General features: G+C 41.6%; 1 non-coding gene across 1 annotated transcript; it reads left to right on the top strand.

Moving 5' to 3' along the window:
• The first annotated feature begins 9,707 nt into the window (after window positions 1–9,707).
• Window positions 9,708–9,782, top strand: trnai-aau. Its single transcript has one exon. It is a non-coding gene; the product is annotated as a tRNA-Ile (tRNA).
• The last annotated feature ends 5,858 nt before the right edge of the window (window positions 9,783–15,640 follow it).

Here is a 15,640-nt window from a genome sequence, read left to right on the forward strand (position 1 = left end):
CTCCTTTTGATCATGGATTGTGTGCGCCGGTGAATGGCCCCTACCCCTGGAAAGGCGGAGCGGATCTGGACTTTGCAACCTTCAGCTATTGGCCGGTGGAAGCACGAGGGATACCGGCTGACGAATCAGAGCGACCAGGGGCGGAGATCCAGCGACCATGCTCTTTCCGGAAGGCGGAGATTCAAACACATTTTAAAAAGACTGGTTTTAAAGTTTTCCATTGTTCTTAGGAAAATCTACGAGTAATTCGCATGTAACTTGTGCGTCAGTAGATCTTTACTTGAGAATCCAGATATATCTGCATTAATGTTTTAATCTGTGCTCTATAACTATTGTCAGGGAAATAAACTTCGTGTATTTTTAATCCGGTTGAATCCTTGTTTGCTTTACCACTGTCGACTACTGAACACGCATGTACGGAAAGAACTGAAAAGACGAAGATTTCTTTCCTACAATTTTGGTGACACCGACGTGGAGTCGGGTAAGGACAGACTGAACCGGATTTTAGTATTTTGCGAAGTTTCCTGAGACACAGTGCAGAAACGGGACGTCTCCTCTCACACGGTCAACTTTCCCAGAGGCCTCATATAGAGTATGGTAAGCAGGAGCCTTTTATGAGTTTCTGCATATTGAATAACTCAAATCAAGGGGAAGTTGAGTGAGTGAGCGGCGAGTTGTACCCCAGGTTTTGTGTAATTCACCCGCTTGGAAAAGAAAGTTAAAATGCGGAGGGTTTATTGATGTGTCTGTTTAACCTGCGACACTGCGGTGTGCGAAAAACAGAAGAAATTTAGATTAAGAATGAAGTTAACCCGTTGGCATACGGAGGGTTTGCGTCTGTTTGCGCCTGGGACGCCAAAGGCATACAGAAAACAGTGTTATACAGGAACTAATTCTGCGCGTAGGATGATTTGGAAGCACGAATGAGGCGTCGACCTCTACAAATTATTTTTTTTATTTGCGGAGAGAAACCAAAGAAGGATTCAAAATAAACATGACAGGTGAATTTGACAGAAAAAAAGAGGAAAATTGTGCATTTTGTCAGAACAACATCGACAACAACATGACTTGACGACTGACTGACGACAATACAGACGTGATTGCTGATGAACAAACTGAATGTATGAGATTTTGGAGACGTGACTGCTTATGAATGAAATGTACGCATGAGATTTTGGAAAGTATGGGATGAAAAACTGTTTGAAATCGGTGAATCTTGGCTTTATTTCCCATATTTCTGTGTGAATTGTTTTCTCTATGGACGTGGCCATCTTGTTTCGAATTAGCCAATAACGGGACGTTTAAGTTTCTTTCAAATGCGTCGACAGCTCTGGTTGGCTTTGTTTGTACCATGTGGTCAGCGTGACGGCGTCCATGAAGACCGAAATGTTCAACCTGCGCTAAACTTTCACGGAACAAAGCTTAAGAGTTTGCGATCTAATTTGTGGTAAAATAACAACTGACATCGTAGTTATTGAGCGTGGTCATGACCTCGGTTGTAAGACGTCGATAAAAACAAATTTCAGTGGTCTTGGTTCGACGAAAAAGATTTTTAAGTAGAAAGGCGTCTATGAGCAGCGCTTCCGACGGAAGTTTAAGCCACAACAGCAGCTTGACTACACATGCAGCTGCAGCCTGCAGCAACAGTCTATGTTCTGCCTCTGTTCGAACGCAAATAACTTTCTCGGGAGTTTGCCTAAAGTTGGGCAAATCTTTCTAAAACACAGTAAGGTAATATCGTTCCAACATATTTTGTGTAAAATGATTTTGCAATTATTTCGGTTTTCTTATTTTGAATAAATGTCTCTACTTTATTTGTAATTCCTAATAATTACCATGATTTAGTTAAGTTTTGCTAAAAAGTAATGCTATTGACACTAAATGTAAGTATTTGTTGGTTTAGATCCGGACTCCCTTAAAAAGAATGTTTGCAATGTTTAATTTATTGTATGTTTGTTTTAATATTTCCCAGATTACTTAGTGTTGGTGTTAAAGGATTTATTGGTGTTTAAAGATGAAAGTTGAAGCAGATCCCATGTTTTGATGTAATTATAGTTTGAAAACAGTGTAAGTGGATGTTGTACAGAATGGGAAAAGGACAAAGCAGTGAATTAAAGTAGAAATGAACGGCATAGGAAGTGATAGAGGGTCTGTGGACACAGAAAGGTGCTGGTTCTAGTAGAACAGAAAAAGGGGAAACAGGAATGTTAATGCTAGTGATAAACGATTCATTTCAGTGAAATGGTTTATTTTGTTTATGTGTAAGGTGCCTAATTTGTTGTGTTATGTCTTTTGGTGTGGTTTTGAGAAAACGGTTAAAAGTTATTGTCTCCGTATTGATTGTCTGTGTTTTAACGAACCTGTTGTTTGAGTGTGAATTGTGTTTTGGTTAAATAAGGAAAAGCCTGAATAGTGGAATTTTGTTGCTATTAGCACTTCTCCAAATTCTTTTTGTAGGACAGCAAGTCTTTAATGGTAAGTCAAAACAATTTGTCTTTGTTTCTGGATTAAAGGTGAATGATTAGCTGCCAGAATGCATCTAAAACAATGTATTTTTTAAAGATTTTGCTCCACATCCGTCATATAGTTCAGAGAAAGGTTTAGGGATTTTCTCCTTTGCTGATTTTCATCATTGATTAACCAACTTTAACATCCACAGAGTTGGTGATGGCGATGGTCAGAACAAAGCATGACAGTAACAAATCTGCTTTAACAACATCTGCAGTAACAACATGTTTTTTCCAAGCAGCACATAGCTTTAATGTTGCAGGAAAGGCACAGAGCAGAGCCGTCCTGAGACCTCATAAATCTTTACACAGCAAACCCCCTCTGCTTCATTGGGTGAGTGACAAAAAGAGCATTTCTCAGTTCTCTGGCTTCACAGGAAGGAGCCGTGTTAGGAGTGTCTGACCCTCAGGTCAGCTCCGCTAATCAAATGAAGCCATGACTGCATGCATGGAGAATGCATCGGAGCGTCTGCGAGGTGATAAGAGTCGATTTAAAATGCATCTGATTCATCACTGCAGAGCACATTTGCAGAAAAAGGGCAGAGGGAGAAGTTGAACAACTGAAAAACAGTCATTTATATTGCAGGAAAAATCCACACGGGATAATGAAGGTGTTTTTAAAAAAAAGCAAATAACATGATGAGTTTAAATACCCTCAGGACCCGTAGCAATGTTCAGGTATCGGAGGCCAGGACGGGAGGACGGGTATCCCCTCCTGGAAGGCGTGGGCCACCCAGGGACCCCCCAGCAGCAGCTGGAAATGGCATCTGTGGCGCTCAGGACAAATGGCAACGACTGCCCACAACAAGGTACCCAACAGCAGAATGCACAAACCAGGAGCAGAGGACATGAACAGCACCCACAACCGCTCCAAGCTCCTCCACTGTGGCGAGGACCACAGGTGGCAAGTCGGACAATACCACTTGGTGATGCAGGAGCCATGGTCCCTTTCAAGCTCAGAGGTAACTCCATGAATGGACACTGGTGCAATGTGTTCCTCTATAAACTGCCGGTTGCCTCCATCAGCTCTGACAAATGAACATATGACTCCTCAAACCCGGCAAAAGACCATCCAACTGACTTTTGACCAGATGGTGGAACATTCATTTGTGCATTCACCACACACGCCTGTGAATCTGTTGGGACGGAACGTTTTTGTCAAAACAGGAGCCAGCATTCTTTCAGACTGGATGCCATGCCACACCCCACAGCCAACCCCCACTGATGACACCTGCTGGATCCAGAGGGCCCTGAAACGCCAGGTGTGTCCATGTATTTCGGGTATGGATGCCATGAGTTCTGTCCTGGAAGCAATATTTTTCCGCCTCCGATGACCTGAACTGCACATTCTATTATGACAGAGAGGATGATAACCTGTACCAAGAAGCATTTCATCAGGTAGACAGCCATACGTGGTATTTAAACTACACTGACATATATATTGGTTAAGAGGGTGTATAGTTTATTTTGCATTCACACACTCATATTTGCAATGATACCGGAAGTTAGTCACACCTGTATCGCACATAGAATTAGCACTCCCCTGGTCATGAAGCTCGGCAACTCAGACCCATGACTTAGAGGGATGTAAACAAAACAACTGTCTAAACTGTGATTTTCAGGTGTTTACTTCTCTCCCTCAATAAAAATGTACAGGATAACTTTGCCTTCAAGGACTAACTCCTCAGTTCCGGAGCATTTCTGCATCGTCAGTCATCGCACCAGAGAGAAGACAGATCATGAAGATGCAGAGGTGATGTTAAAAACGCTCTCTGATGCTTCATGGTCAACAGGTTCATTTGATGTTTGTTCATGCTCCACCGTTCTCCCGGTGGTGAGTCAGGTAACTGCAGGAACAAATGTTTTTAGATCTCAGTGTAGCTGAGTGAAGGATGCAGATGAAAGGGTGACGGACACTCAGTTTGGTTTGTGGAACTCTGGTGTAATTGAGCATTCGTATTTTTCACGGTTTACTCCTTTGAGACCGGTTTTACAAGCAGATAATAAAACTTATCTGATGGCACATGATTTAAAGGCTGTTAGTGAAGTTATCATTACTCCAGTCCTCCCTGTGCCTGATCCACATCGCATGCTTTCAACTTTAACCCCACAATGTGCGTGGTTCACTGCTATTGATTTAGCAAACGCCTTCTTTTGCATTCCATTACATGAAAATAGCAGACATCTATTCGCATTTCAGTATAAAGGTATCCGTTTGCAGTACACAGCTTGCCACAAGGATTTAAAAATTCTCCTGGCATTTTCAATCACTTTTTAAAGTTTCTCCGACAGGATATTATGCTACTAGAGGGTTGTGTTTTGTTGATTTATGTTGATGACTTTCTGCTCGCAGCTCCAACTGCTGAAACCTGCCTGCAAGTTATGAAAGATCTTCTTTTGACGTTGTTTGATTTGGGTTTTGAAGTGTGTAACAGGAATTTGCGACGTTGCAGAAGGGAAGTCACATTTTTGGGTACAACTGTTTCCAGCACAGGCTCTTCAATGTCTACGGAGCATAGACAGTCTGTTTTGCAGCATAAATGTCCAGAGACAGTAAGAGAAATGATGGTTTTCTTGAGTCTTTGTGGTTATAGAAGACATTTTCTTCTTTGTTTTGTGGAACCTGCTGCCCCTTGAGGTCAATGCTAAACGACAAGGGTGACAGACCTCACGGCTGCAAGGCAACGACAATAAGTGGTTTCATTTCTTCACCTTGTAATCTTGCTTTTCACAGGACGTCTGTTAATCTGAACGGTGCACTGATCTGTTTGTTCTCCTATTTTATGTTCAATTTTTATTCAATTTATATTTTTCCTTTCAATTTATCTGGTTTTGTGTTTGTGCCTTATCTCTGTTTGACTCTGCAATGTTTCCACTCCAAGAGAGGGAGATGGACATTAGGGAGTCTTAAGGAACTTGTTTTATTATCATCGTCAAATTGTTTTATTATTATCATCGTTTAAATTTATTTGTTTAGAAAGGATGTTTAAATGGTAACTCAGATTGACCTTTTTCATTTTTTCTACAGCTTTGTGTGTGTGTGTGTTCCTCTGGTTCACTCATCCTCAGCAAGGATGAGGAAGTTTTACGACTGTCTCTAATGAACTTTTCTTTTTGTCTTGAATTTGTTTCTTCCCCACTTGTGTTCTTAATGACGGCACGAGGAGGAGCAGACCTTTCAGAAGAGAAACACTGGTGGACTTTTTCCATCACATTTGCTGCTCTCCCCTGTGCAGGCATAACATGATTCTTGTGTCTTGTGTTTTGTTTTTCTAATATGGTTTTTGGATTATTGTTTTTTATTTTTAAGTTACTGACCCTAACACTAATATTTAGATCCACAGCAGATTCATCTTGGAGAGAAGGTACGTATGTGTGGACACCTCCAGCTCAAAATTGGTCTAAAATAATTTCCAACTTCACAGTCACTGAGTCGCTTTTCACCTTCCGTGTCGACACTACCAGACAAATTTTTCCGATCCAATACCACCAACAGGATGCTACTGAATCATATTCGGAAGTTAGTCCAACATCCAGTTGCTCCCACTTGTTTATATGTGCGTGGGCAAATGGGCGAGATCTGTGTTGGCAGGTTGGTTTCTGTCCAGACATGACTGTTAACATTACAACTCCCACTAGCCCCATGTGGAAAGGACCAGGCTCTGACTCTCCGGGAAAGGTAAACATCATAACTGGAATTCCTTCCACAGATGTTTGGTTCCAGATTGTGACAGGCATCAGTGAGGAAGCCAACAAATGGTTGCTGATGGTCGAACAAGCAGCAAATGTAATAGCGGAAGACTGTGTTGTGTGTATGGGCCCCCGTCCTTTGTTGCGTGTGGTTCCCGCAGCAGTTCCAGCAGAATGTGTCGCTGACTTAATGACTAACACAATTCCTTTTAGCCCGGACTGTCGGAAACTGGATCGCTTTTATCCTCTGGCCCCCAGTGATAAAAGTAAGCCTGTTTTTGACCGACGTGTGGCCCCTTCAAAATTTCTCATGTTTCGTGTTACGTTATGAAAATGGTAGTCGATTTATAGGTAATGTTACTGGCAATGGGTGTAATAACACACAAGTTCTGACTCATTTCCAGCCACTCTCACGAGCGGACATTTGGATATGGTGTGGCACAAATCAAATATTTGACAGATTACCCCTGAATGCCTTACCCGTTTTTATTCAACCCACAGCTTTGACAGGTGTCACACCCCCGCTGACCCACCAGCCTATCTGGAGACGGTCCAAGCGTGAAACGGGCTGGATGGGCTACAATGATCCAACGTACATTGACTCTCTTGGTGTCCCTAGAGGCGTTCCGGATGAGTATAAATTAGTGAATCAGGTGGCTTCTGGGTTTGAGAGTATTTTATTATGGATTACCCCTAATAAAAACGTGGACAGAATTAACTACATTCATTACAATGTTCAGAAGTTAGGCAATTACACTGTTGCAGGTTTTGAATCTGTGCATGAACAATTGCAGGCCATGTCTCTAATGGCATTCCGAAACAGAATTGCATTAGATATGTTATTGGCGGAGAAATCTGGTGTTTGTGGTATTTTTGGTGATCAGTGATGTACTTTTATTCCCAATTATACGCAAGCTGGTGGTAAGTTGTCAGTTGCTATTGAAGGTATGCGCACATTAAATAAGAAAATGAAGGACCACTCAGGTGTTGACACATCCATGTGGGATGACTGGATGAAAGTGTTTGGTCCCTGGAAAAATTTGATCTCCTCTATTCTTGTTGCAGTTGCCGTTTTTACAGCTATTCTCACTCTGTGTGGTTGTTGCTGTATTCCCTGCATTTGGTCACTTCTGACACGCCTCATAGAGTAGGCGGTGGGCGACAAGGATCGTGAGCATGGCCAATATGCCATGTTACCTGTCAGTGATCCTTTTCCCCCACCCCAGCTGTCAAATCAGTTTGTGTGATTTTGTTCTGCCTTAACATGTCTCGCTTTCCTCCCCCTTAATTCCAAGTGTTCTTTTACTTTACAGGAACTGTTATCTTTTTTACGGTTATGCTTTTTTACTATTTGAATTTGAATTACACTGAATTAGACTTTGAATTTGTTTTATTTACCTTATTTACTACTTTAGTTTTTGTACTATGTAACTTTTATTTATGGAATTGTGACAAGGGGTTAGATCGATCTTGTGAGCATGAGCATCCTTAGGGGTGGTTGCCGCAGGAGCATGGAGCCGTCGCAAGATTTTTCCTGTCCGACTGTAATCTGAATGTTTATCAAAGATGGTATAAAGTATGCCCTGGCAGGTTTTTCGCTTGCACGCCCATGCATGGACGCCTAACTCCTTTGAAATATTTTGTGTTCCAGATTGTGCGGGCTTGAGACCACAGCTGTCAGGTCAGGTGGACCTGTTTGTAATGTTTTGTTGTTTTTGAGTGTTGTAGTATTAAATCTTTTAGGTGATCACACTTTGTGTGATCACGAGAGGGAAATGTAGAAAATGTATGTTTTAATATCTTATTCTTCATTATGTTATAGCTTTATCTTTAGTGTGAAGTGAACTCATTTTGAACTCAACAGGACTTATTCTCCAGTGACCTTCACTTGTGCTTTGTAGTTGCAGCAGTAACTAGGACTTCTTTGTGCAAATCTAGGAGTTTCCAAAGACGCGATAAATATGTCATGGACTACATTTCTACTATCTGGGTTGAACACCTTATCCTTGGGAAAGTGTTCAGGTTCGTGTTCTCATGTGGAGGATGAAGCTGACCTCTGATCTTGTGCCGGTGATGGAGTATTCGTTTGGCTGGTATGATTTACTTTGGACCAGAGGAGGACTCCTTTTGATCATGGATTGTGTGCGCCGGTGAATGGCCCCTACCCCTGGAAAGGCGGAGCGGATCTGGACTTTGCAACCTTCAGCTATTGGCCGGTGGAAGCACGAGGGATACCGGCTGACGAATCACAGCGACCAGGGGCGGAGATCCAGCGACCATGCTCTTTCCGGAAGGCGGAGATTCAAACACATCTTAAAAAGACTGGTTTTAAAGTTTTCCATTGTTCTTAGGAAAATCTACGAGTAATTCGCATGTAACTTGTGCGCCAGTAGATCTTTACTTGAGAATCCAGATATATCTGCATTAATGTTTTAATCTGTGCTCTATAACTATTGTCAGGGAAATAAACTTCGTGTATTTTTAATCCGGTTGAATCCTTGTTTGCTTTACCACTGTCGACTACTGAACACGCATGTACGGAAAGAACTGAAAAGCCGAAGATTTCTTTCCTACAGTTCCAAGGAGTAATCCTGTGGGTCTTATCTTTACTGGGCTAGAATTACAAGCATCAAACACATATGGTAGTATCACCATCTACCAATGCGTTCTTTATCTAATTGCTGGAGAACGATACAAATTTCTGGGGGACCTGAACACCTTCATTCAGCCTCTCATACATCTTGTAAAACAACTTGTTAGTGTACAAGATCACACAGGTTTCGGAGCGTCCGCAATTGTTGTTTTACGCACATACCTTGGCCCTTCTTTTCTCTAAAGTCATCAACAAGGTGTGTTATTTTAAAGTATCTGCCACTAAGGTTTCTGTGGTGTAGTGGTCATCACGTTCGCCTCAAACGCTAACGGTCCCCAGCTCGAAACTGGGAAGAAACATTCATTTGATGAAAAGAAATAAAGATGAACCATTTGGAGACCAGACAATAAACACAGCGCTACAGCATTTCTTTGCTCATGATATACTTTCCACTAATCAAGTCACAACATGCCGTGGTCTGAAATTGCTTATAAAAAACTGAGTGAAGAAAGTATTGTCCATTTATTTCAAGCTACAAATCATGCATATGGAAGACTTTCCTCATCTCAAGGCAATAAAACCGGGCTCACATTCCCAAGAAAAGGCATTGGATCCTCATGATGAACTGAAAAGGATGAAGAATTTAACTCCAAATTTTGGCTTTTACACAATTTTTCTTCCTCATATTCTCTTACCTGATCCAAAAAGTAAGTCCAGCAACATGAAAGGTTTCTATAGTGTAGTGGTTATCACGTTCGCCTAACACGCGCAAGGTCCCCAGCTCTAAAATCGGCAGAAGCATGTGTCTTCTTCTTAAATTGGAGACGTCTGGAGATATGACAGTTTTGTAGCGTTGCTTTTGGAACGGAACTTATTTGCTGATCATGTCTCTAATGACAAGCAAAAATGCTGTGAAAGGCCAGTTAGCTCAGATGGTTTAGAGCGTGGTGCTAATAACGCCAAGATCGTGGGTTCAATCCCCATACTAGCCAAAGGCGTTCTCTGCTGGTAGCTAGCACATGTGCAAATGCCAAACTTGTACCTTCATGCTGTCACCAGTGCATAATTGCTTAAAAAAGCTAGGAGTGGCACAGGGTCAACAGATTCCATGACAATATCCATTTCTCTGTCTATTCCACAAGCACTTTTCCCAAATTCTTAGACTCAAAGAGGAAATACAACAATTGGTTCCAAGAAGAAATCCTGTGCATCTTGTCTTTACTGGGCTAGAATTACAAGCATCAAACACATATTGTAGTATCACCGTCTACTAACGCAGTCTTCATCTAATTGCTGGAGAACGATACAAATTTCTGGGGGACCTGAACACCTTCATTCAGCCTCTCATACACTTTGTAAATAATTTGTTAGTGTACAAGATCACACAGGTTTCGTAGCGTCCGCAATTGTTGTTTTACGCACATACTTTGGCCCTTCTTTTCTCTAAAGTCATTAACAAAGTGTGTTATTTTAAAGTATCGACCACTAAGGTTTCTGTAGTGTAGTGGTTATCACGTTCGCCTCACACGCGAAGGGGAGCCGAAAATGGTTAAGCTTAACTCTCTCAATTTTTCTCATTCATTCTCTATGGTAGTTCTTAACACTACGGATGTAATATACTTTATCACCACAAGCGAGATTTTGGGGGCGCTGTTTCCACATCGTCTTAGTAGTAAGGATTTCACAGAAAGAGCCTTCAGGAAGAGAAAACAACAATTTTGCGGCCAGATGTGATCCGATCGCTGTTAAAACACAAGACTAGAACAAGTTAAAGTCAAGTTAAAGTCTAATGTAAGTAAAAAAAAAAAAAAAAAAAACTGGACAAAGTTTCTAGTTTGAAGACATTTCTTTTCCCGTCATTTATTCTTGAGCATGATAGGACTGAAACTCCAGCAGTGAGGATACGGCTACTCGGATGAGAGATGAAAAACGTCTTCAAACTTAGTTTTTGTGTGTTTTCAAAGGCTTTTTAATTTTACCAACGGTAGATAACTTTTAATATTTATATATGCGTAATAAATATATATATATTTGTATGTTATTTTTTTATTTTTTTACTATTTTTGAGTTACAATAGACCTGGGCTACTTCACCCACTAACCACAATAAATGCATCTTTGGCTACAGATCTCCAGAATGAAGAGGAAATTAATTTTTCCTGGAAAAATCTGCGTGAGCTTCAGACGAGGCCCAACTGGGTTTCTGAGGCAGGACCCTTCACAAAGCCAAGAGGATCAAAAATAATCCTGAGCTCCAGGACAAGTCCGCTCCCCAGAGAGAGGAAAAAGTGAAGGAAAACACCCTGTCAAAGTCTTCATTAGAGGTGGAGATACATCTGATAGGCAAGAGGTGTTGGGGGAGTATGTTCTTCAATTTGGCAAATACAAGGGGAAGTCCTTTCGGTGGCTGCTAGAAAATGATATTGGCTACACCATTTATTTAATTAACAAGGTTGAGGAAGAGGAGAGAGCTGGACTGTTTAAGGCCGAGGGACCAAAGAAGGAGAGTCTCCTTTCATTTCTGGATTATACCCAACACTTTAATGAAATCAGAGATCTGAGAAACTATTTAGCTGAAAGATCAGTGGAGCCACCTTCAAGTAGTGAGGACAACCAGCTGGTTGGATTTGGTGGGCATTCGAAGAAGACCTGGAAGGATGTCTGGGAGAAAAGAGAAGATGGATATGCATCATTTATCCTCAGTAAACAGTGTGTTTCAGGCAACAAAATGTTCCTGCTCCAGCAGTACCTGAAGAAGAAAGAGGCTCAGACTCAGAGTTCTTCAGAACCTGCTCTTACTAAACCTTCTTCTAGTCCTCCAGGTCTGTGGCAGACTAGACGTTCATGCTGACGTTAGGAAAGATAGTAGAAATGATGTTTCACATCTTTTCAGTGTCTTCTTTAGAGATGGAAGATGATGAAGAGTTGGAGAGAATGATGCTTTCTGTCTCTCCATCCAAACTCCTCCCTTTACAAAGTAAAACTAAATCACTCACAAGTACACACTGAGTGTTAATTATTACTTCAGATTTGAACCTGTTCAGAATAAAAGCACTTCCATTGCAGCTTTACTTCCGTTGTGAGTTAATGTGTTGTGTTGTGAGTTAATGTGTTGTGAGTTATTGTGTTGTGTTGTGAGTAAATGTGTTGTGTTGTGAGTTAATGTGTTGTGTTGTGAGTTAATGTGTTGTGTTGTGAGTTAATGTGTTGTGAGTTAATGTGTTGTGTTGTGAGTTATTGTGTTGTGAGTTAATGTGTTGTGTTGTGAGTTAATGTATTGTGTGTTAAGTTAATGTGTTGTGTGTAAAGTTAATGTGTTGTGTTGTGATTTAATGTGTTGTGTGTAAAGTTAATGTGTTGTGTTGTGAGTTAATGTGTTGTGTGTTAAGTTAATGTGTTGTGTGTAAAGTTAATGTGTTGTGTGTAAAGTTAATGTGTTGTGTTGTGACCCTTCTGGGCCACCGTAGTTAACTATGCTCCAAACATGTACCTGTGAATCTGCATCCCTAACAAAGAAAAACGAGACTGCTTAAAATAATTCATATAAAATATTCACCATCCATGATTGCAAACTAAAGGGTGGTGTCTGATGTTGGGATGTCAGTGCCACAATCCAGCATCCATTTAATCTCTTAGGGTCACGTGTTCTGGAAACTATTGAAAACAAATGCCAGAATTTATATGAGAAACTCTGGAATTTATATAAATTATTCAGTATCTATAATTGCAAAATAAATGCATATATTTGGATCCATAAGGTCACATGGTTTGGAAGCTATTGAATGAAATACCAGAATATTAACTTCAAACCATTTTTCTTATGAAAACATTGCAAAATAAATGACAAAAATCCTTTGAACACAACTTAAGGAAATGTTTCATTGTAATTTATTTCACACACAACATGAACTTCTAACAAGTAATGTAAAAAGGTAGAGTTGTCCTCACACAAAACCTATGAACACGCTTTCCTTTAATTTCCAAAATATTCCAAACAAATATGAACATCAGACCAAACACAGAGCAGCTGCACCCCCTAAAGGGCAAAATAATTCACTACAAGCATAAAGTTACACTCACTCAGTGCTTATGAAATAGTGGGGTGCGCGATGCCAGGGGGGGCGCGCAGTAGTAGAGGTTTTAGGCACAGGTAATACGGGCAATTGCTCAGGGTGCAAAAGAGGGCCTGCAGTGAAAGCGGCTCAGTGCTTGGAAAAAAATCTGCGCCACTGTTTGAGTTGTTAGTCCCTGTTTATTTCAGGCACTGTAAGCTTTTTTTCTGTTTTAGACTATAACAGGGTTTGTGTGTGGCCAAATAAATTTAATATTTGTTGAAAGTGGATTTGTATTCTTTTTTTCTTTTGTTAATGTTAAAAGATACAATTTTAGGTATACTTATACAATTTGATAGATACTAACCTAATAAATTGTCAACGCGGCGAGTGGGGGGTGGGGGCCATTTTCTTTTTCCTAGGGGGGACCTTGCAAAAAATAATTGAGAAGCACTGCACTAACTGAAGGCAAAATTTACACATTACAGCTCTGTTGGCTGAATTTAGCACTGCTGCGCACGAAACCTTGGTTTGCTTCCCAGAGGAGCCAATCTTGCTAAAAAGCGAAAAATCTCAAATCCACAAATCACACTGCTTCTCTGGGTCTCCCTCTGCCTTGACAATACAGGGTTGCATTAGAAGGATCATCTAGCATACAAACTCTCTGCCAAACCACCTGTGTGAATCAGTGGAATAAGCTTAAAGCTTATTTTCTTGTCTGCTGCTGCACATTAGTGCCTAGTTACGAGACATAGTTCTCAAAGCACAGTATACCAATCTATTTACATGTATAGATTCTTTTAAATTTGTTTCTTCACCAATGTTGTCATTTTTATATTTGATAATAGGAGCATCAACCCACTGTTCGCCCTGTAGGCGAACTGGAGGGGGTCTAAGGGGGTTAGGGGATCGTGCAGGAGTCGCTCCAAGCACTTTGTGATTACAGACGTGAGGGCTAAGAGTCTGTAGTCATTGATGCAGTTCATGGACAACTTTTTGGGGACAGGGAGGATGGTGGAGGATTTAAGGTAGCTTGGAACAGAGACATGGGACAAAGAGAGGTTGAACAGTTTAGTAAGGACACCAGCCAGCTCATCCACACACTCCTTGATAACGGCGCCCAGGATGACGTCTGGTCCTGCAGCTTTCCTGGTTTCGTAGCTCTCAGGGTTCCTCTCACCTCATTTTCCTGATGGATGAGTAGAGCATTGGTGTTGGTGCTGTGGTGGCTGTGGTTGAGACAAGGTTTCAAAGCGGACGAAGAAGCTGTTCAATTCTTCTGCCAGTGCTCTGCTGCTGTGGGAGGGGGTTGTACTCTGGCCCGTTTAGTAGGTTTGTAAATAAAGATTCATCTGAGTATCTTTGAAAAACTCATCTGCACATTTACACACATGAAGAGAAACAAAATTGTTTAATCTGATGAAAGAATCTGCAGATTATCTGTCCAATTGCAAAAACACCCCAAAACAAGAAAAAATTAGCTTTTAAAACTATTAGTAAAGAAAAAAAAAACAGTATACAAATAACTAGTTTTTACATCATATTTCATGACTTTTCCTAATTTGATGGGGACAACTGATTAAGCTTAAAATTAGCATGTTTTTTTTCCCCAATGTCCTTAAGCACATATTGCATACATTGATGTTCCTTAAGGTTCAATTTGACCCCAAGCTGTGTAAGACTTGTCTTTGTGTGACCCAACATTCCCATAGCTGCAAACCTAACAGGGGTGGGGATGTGGGAAACATGACCTGTGAACTGCCAAAATGAAGCCAATGTAGTCTTTAGTTGATCCAAATCTTTCCAACTACACATGCCTCTCTAAAATTTCAATGGTGCCATGGTGAAGTGGTAGGGCAGTCAGCCAAGTACTGTTGTAAGAGCGAGTGATATAAACAAAGGAAAGCTGCATCATGAATCACTGTCACGGCTGTCCATCAAGGTCTTCCTCCTCAAGAAAGCTAACCTAGTCCAATAGTATCTCAGAACGGTTTGCTTTTATACCTAAATTTCATTTAAAGCCATTGAAACAAAACTTTTCAATTAAATTTCAGTGTTGACCCACAGAATAAATCTTTCAAATTTTCGAACTTTCATCCAATTCATTCAAGTCACTAAACTACTCAAACTAAGCTAAACCTCCCTAATTTTACTTCCAATTTCTCTATTTAAATACAATTTTTGCTGAGTGATTTAATACTGGAGGTCTTCCCCAAATGTGAAAAAAACAAAAATGCATTAAGATGTAAGAAACATTTATTGAAGAAGGCTGAAGGACACAGTCTGCTTGCTGGCGGCGTCGGACACAGTCTGCTTGCTGGCGGCGTCGGACACAGTCTGCTTGCTGGCGGCGTCGGACACAGTCTGCTTGCTGGCGGCGTCGGACACAGTCTGCTTGCTGGCGGCGTCGGACACAGTCTGCTTGCTGGCGGCGTCGGACACAGTCTGCTTGCTGGCGGCGTCGGACACAGTCTGGTTGCTGGCGGCGTCGGACACAGTCTGGTTGCTGGCGGCGTCGGACACAGTCTGGTTGCTGGCGGCGTCGGACACAGTCTGGTTGCTGGCGGCGTCGGACACAGTCTGGTTGCTGGCGGCGTCGGACACAGTCTGGTTGCTGGCGGCGTCGGACACAGTCTGGTTGCTGGCGGCGTCGGACACAGTCTGGTTGCTGGCGGCGTCGGACACAGTCTGGTTGCTGGCGGCGTCGGACACAGTCTGGTTGCTGGCGGCGTCGGACACAGTCTGGTTGCTGGCGGCGTCGGACACAGTCTGGTTGCTGGCGGCGTCGGACACAGTCTG

The sequence above is a fragment of the Oryzias latipes genome, chromosome 13 (genome assembly GCF_002234675.1).
Source record: "Oryzias latipes chromosome 13, ASM223467v1".
NCBI classification, from domain to species: domain Eukaryota; kingdom Metazoa; phylum Chordata; class Actinopteri; order Beloniformes; family Adrianichthyidae; genus Oryzias; species Oryzias latipes.